This window comes from Poeciliopsis prolifica, unplaced genomic scaffold (assembly GCF_027474105.1).
Source record: "Poeciliopsis prolifica strain line A6 unplaced genomic scaffold, Auburn_PproV2 SCAFFOLD059, whole genome shotgun sequence".
In the NCBI taxonomy this organism is placed as follows: Eukaryota; Metazoa; Chordata; class Actinopteri; order Cyprinodontiformes; family Poeciliidae; genus Poeciliopsis; species Poeciliopsis prolifica.
The window spans coordinates 2,339,285-2,345,039 of record NW_026562434.1 but is presented as its reverse complement, the minus strand read 5'-3'; the positions used below and the strand labels follow the sequence as shown (position 1 = coordinate 2,345,039).

Genomic DNA, 5,755 nt, shown 5'->3' with positions numbered 1-5,755 from the left:
GATTTCTTTATTGCGTTTCTTTAATTTTGTAAATGCATTCATATTGTAACAGAAGGTTAACATAAAGCACCATCGTACAACAGAAGAGTCACGTGATGCGTCATTCCTTCCAGGACGCACTGCAGGAAAAATAAACCTTTAATCATGAATACTAATTATATATACACTTAGTCATTTTGATAATACGCTAATCTCCAGGATTAGAGGACTAATGTCTCAGCCAGATCTGGAGAAACTCATCCATGCGTTTCTCTTTAGTCGCATTGATTATTGTAACAGCGTCTTCACAGGTCTGTCCAACAAATCAATCAAACAGCTGCAGCTGATCCAGAAGCTGCTGCTCGCGTTCTCACTAGAACCAGGAAGATAGAGACATAACACCAGTTTTAAAGTCCCTCCACTGGCTCCCTGTAGCTCAAAGAATAGATTTTAAAAATACTCTTGTTAGTTTATAAATCACTGAACGGTTTAGCACCACAATACATAAAAGATCTGCTGTTGTTGTATCAACCTTCCAGACCTCTCAGGTCTTCTGGTTCTGGTCTGCTCTGCATCCCCAGAACCAGAACCAAGAGAGGAGAAACAGCTTTCAGCATCTATGGACCAAAAATTTGGAACAAACTTCCAGACAACTGTAAAACAGCAGAAACCCTGACTTCCTTCAAATCTCAAGTAAAAACACACCTGTTTAGAATTGTTTTTGAAATGTAATATGTAACAATGTATTGTTTATTCCATGATGCATGACTTTGTGTTTATGATGTAAAGCACTTTGAAATGCCTTGCTGAAATGTGCTATACAAATAAAATTTGATTGATTGATTGATTGATTGATTGATATAAACACCTAGAGCCTGTTTTGCCTTCATTATAAGCCTTATATAAGGCTTTTACTTTTTTGCGGCTCCAAACAGATTTGTTTTTTGTTTTTTGGGTCCAATGTGGCTCTTTCAACATGTTGGGTTGCCGACCTCTGATCCAAACGGACCTGTTTGATTTTTGTACAAAGGAGCCAGTTGAACTTTATTGTGTTCATAGAAACATGTTCATTATTGGAACATGTTTCCATGGAGACATTATACATGTTACATCTCTTATGTAATATGTATGAAAAGAAAAATAACCTGAAATTCAGTCCAATGTTTTCATGACAACAGAACCCAACAGAACTTATCATCACATGGCCACAATAACAGATATAAACAGAAGTTACAGCAGTTAGATACAGCTCACCTCTCTGATGGTGGAGATCCAGGAGATTTAAAGTTAATGGGTTCATACTTTGACCTGTCACTCTTAAAGGACACACAGCTGGGTTCTGGTTCTGGTTCTGGTTTGAGTCTCTGATGGATCCTGACAGAAACATGATGATTAAAACTTAATCAGCAAAGAGGAGCAGCAGCAGCTTCATCACCACGTCTGTTCTGGCCTGATATAGTGAACGCTGTGTGAAAAGGGCTGTGGACAGTTAGAGATGGTGACCTCACCTCTGACCTTTGCTCTGGCTCTCATCTTCCCCACACAGAGTGGTTTTAGAGGGAGGGACTCCCTCCTCTCTGTCCTCACACTGATCCATGCTGCTGAATCCACATCAGCTCACACACACTTTCTAGCTTCACCTGCAGAGGAAACACACATCATTCATCTGCACATCAACTCTGATCATCCTTTACATCATTAGTGCTGGAAAAAGATCAGCTGCTCCTCCTCTGATTGGCTCTTCTTCTCTGCTTCATATCAGTGTCAGGTGAATGCAGTCAGACAGCAGAGAGGCAGAGGAAGCTGCCATCAGCTGCTGCACTTCTACTATCAGTCCACTAGATGGAGACATGGAGCAACATTTACATTCACTGATTCAACCTGAACAGGAAGTATTTTAGTTAATTTTTAATCTCTACAAGTGGATTATTTGCTCCATTAAAGATGAACTATTTAATCATCTGACTGAATCAAACCCAGTTTAATTATATTCTATTTTGAACGGAAGCAACAGGAAACTGTTGCTGACATTAATGGTGGAGACTTGAGTTCAGTACCAGGAAATAAAAACATGAATCAGTTAGGAGAAGAAAACAGTGAAACATCAGCTGTTCATCATGTTGATTGATTCCAGTTGATCAATAATCTAATAATCCTGTAGATTAGCCTTCAAATAGCAGATATTAATGTTTCAGCAGAAATCAGAAGTGAAACTTCAAACATCAGAGATTAGAAACAATCAGGAAAAAGTTAAAGTGATGAAAAAGTTCAAGAAATAATCAAATCAAACTTACAGTTTGTTCAAACGATCCAAAGAGTTAAAGAACAAAATTTAGACAACAAACTGAGACCAAACTAACGGAGTGGAGCCTCATGTAAATCCAAACCGAAAGTAAATGTGAAGGATGTTGCATAACTGATTGTAACACGTGGCACCATTAGGTGTCGCACTTTCCTTCTTCTCCTTCTTCTTGATTTTTATTGGCGGTTGGCAAGAAACATTAGGTGAGCTTTAGCGCCCCCACCTGGTAAGGAGTTTGGTCCACTTGACAAAAACTAAAAGAAACAAACTATGTCCTATTATACAACTTAATCTGTTTAAAAAATCTAACATAGCCTGATATCTTCTGCTTCCTGAGTCTTTTTGCAGTAAATCAACAATATCAAATTTCCTTTTCATGTTTCTAAGGTTCCTAATTAACTTGTTTCTCTGAATCATATAATTCCTGCAACTCAAAATAACATGTTCCACTGTTTCATCTTCCCCACAGTCACATTTCTCTGCCTGATGTTTCCCTATCAATAATATTGATCTATTCAATCCACCGTGTCTGATTCTAATAATTATCTCTTCTCTCCTGTTTCTTTCTGTTCTTCTCATTCGTCCAATTCTCTTTTGGATTTTATAAAACCACCTTCCTTTTTTTTCTTCTACCCATAACTTTTGCCACCTCTCTTTTGTTTCTTTGTTTTTTTACATCCTTTTTTTCTATTATAACTAACATTAATATTCATCCTTAAATGATTGGTTCTCTCCTTATCCATCCTGTCTGCCATTTCATTCCCCTTAATCCCATAATGTGCTGGAACCCAAACAAAATTTACTGTTAGTCCATCATATTGATTCTGTAGAGTGTTTATTGTATTTCAATTAATATATCTGGTTTACTGTCTGACTGATTATTTTGCAAACTGACTAATGAAGAGCTAGAATCTGATTTTAATGGTTTTATTCTTCCAGCCATTGAACAGCTAAAAGCAAAGCAAAGCATTTCTCCTGTTTACACAGAGACTCCATCACTAATCCTCTTTCCTACCTTCATTTAAAACTATGGACCAGTAAACGCTATTCCTGCCCTATTAGCTGGATTTTTGATGCATCTGTGTATATTTGTAAATAGTTATAATATTTATTTAAGTATTCTTGTACTATGTATTTATTCATAATGTGAATTTTATCTTCTTTGTTTCTAATAATGAAAAATCCACTTCAGCATCAGGAAGGATCCGAGGTGGAACTGCAGGTAATGAATCTGACATATAACTGATTTAAATCAATTTCATTAAATTTAGAGTTTATAATCCATCCAAAGCTCTTTAATTGTTTATTTTCCTTTTCCCATCCAGGTTTAAGCTCCTCTAATGTTGGATGATCTTTTCTTTGTCCCTATAAATTTGACCAGTAGTTTAAAGATAATTGATTCCTTCTAAGTTTAAGAGGCATTTCTCCCATTTCAGCCTGTAGTGCTGCTGTTGAAGATGTTTTAAAGCTCCAGTTCATTTTCTTAAGGCCTGATGTTGGATAATATTTAACTTATGGAGGTTTGTATCTGCTGAGTTATAAACTATACATCCATAGTCCACGACTGACCTAATTAACCCAGTATAAATAGCTTTTAATTAATTTCTATCAGCTCTGTTCCAACTAAGCACTTCACTATATTTAATACTTTTCTACATTTATTGATTATTTTCTGAATGTGAGCATCACATGTCATTCATCAAACCACCCCAAGACATTTTTATTGTTTCACTTTCCAAATCCTGTCCATATAACTTTAAGTAATTTTTTTCCTCAACTCATTTCCTTGTAAAAAACATTTAGTTTTCTCTACAGAAAGTTTAAAACCCATTTATTTGACCATTTCTCTACAGTAGAAATTTCTCCCTGAAGCTTCTTTACATTAAAGTCTAAATTTCTTCCTCTTTTCCACATTTGCTCCATCATCAGCAAAGAGTGAAAATCCCATTCCACCCTTTACTTCTTTAAACATATCATTAACTACTACTGAAAATAATAACAGACTTACTACACTGCCCTGTGGTGTCCCATTATCTATATTCAAACTCTCAGAATAATCCGTCTCCATCCTCACTTGTATTCGTCTTTCTTCTAGAAACTTTTAATCCATCTAAACATATGACCATTTATTCCCATCTTCTCATTTTTATTCATAATCCTTCCCTCCACATCATATCATATTCTCTCTCAATATCAAAAAATAATCCCACGTACCTATTCCAGGCACTCCCGGTTTGGATACCTGCCTCCACTTCTAAAATTTGTAATAACATTATTATTAACTTTATTTGGCAAAGGAGGAAACCAAGAATCAGACAGAAATTATTGTTAATCCCAAGAGAAAAAGGTGGCCTTGGTCTTGCCTGATCTGAAATTGTACTACTGGGCAGCACAGCTTCATGTTGTGGTCGAGTGGCTTGAACAGGATGAGGAGACGAACTGGATCAGTCTGGAGAACAATGCAGGCCCACTGGTACCTCTTGAAGCCATTCCATTTATGGAGGGAAGAAATTGGGAGGATTTAAAAATTGAAAATCAGTGGATTATTTGTACATACAGAGTCTGGTCTCTGGTGAGGAAGAAAATAGGAGCAACTTTAACAATATCCTGCATAATAAAAATATCCAGGATTACTGACTTTTTTTCCAAACAAACTGGATTCGGGTTTTCAGAGATGGGCACAGAAAGGACTAATAAGAGTTAATCAGTTATTCAGAGGAGAAACTCTTAAGTCGTTTGGGGAGTTACAAGATAAATATGGATTATGCTCAAAAGAATTCTATAAGTATTTACAATTAAGGCATTTTATCACACAAAGAATGGCCTACCTTGAAATAAAATACATCACCTGTAGAAATATTTCTGATAAAATGTGTAGAGGTTCAAACAGCGGCCTCTTGGGATAAACAGCCAGACGCAGGAAGCTGCAGTTTAATCTGGACTTTTCTTGTCAGCACCGTGAAAACTGTAGCATGAAATAAAAGATACATAACTGTTGGGCATGCTTAACTCTAGTATACATAAATGTTCACACATACAAAAAATACTTTGTGTCCTTAACTCGTCGACACAGTTTCATTTCTAAACAATAAACCACTGATGTTCTGTTGCTTTTAAATAAACATGTCTTATCATAAATATTCTTACCTCAATTTGCTTCCCAAGCCGCTATTTTACAGATTGTCTTTGGTTTCCTTCAGGCTCCAACGATGACTCATCGCGGTCAGCAAAAACAGGAAGTGCGTAACACAAAATACACGGAGAAGAAATCTACCGTTCTTCAAATTAACATCACAAATCAACCACTAGGTGTCACTGTTGGACCAAAGAACAAGAAGGAAAATTTGACCATTTAGTGTTATTTACAGACCATAATAAGAGAAAGATTATATCTCATCTATATAAACATTTGCAGATGCATTTTTCTGACAATCTACAGATATGACGCAAAAGTGGGAACTAGAAATGAATATT

At 36.2% G+C, this 5,755-nt stretch overlaps 1 long non-coding RNA gene across 1 annotated transcript; it reads right to left on the bottom strand.

The window, feature by feature from the left end:
• Positions 1-1,280: 1,280 nt before the first annotated feature.
• LOC129379561 (uncharacterized) lies at positions 1,281-5,242 on the bottom strand. Its single transcript, XR_008608199.1, has 3 exons — positions 5,130-5,242; positions 1,488-1,619; positions 1,281-1,353 (listed from the first exon to the last, which is right to left on the bottom strand). It is a non-coding gene; the product is annotated as an uncharacterized LOC129379561 (long non-coding RNA).
• Between the last annotated feature and the right edge of the window lie 513 nt (positions 5,243-5,755).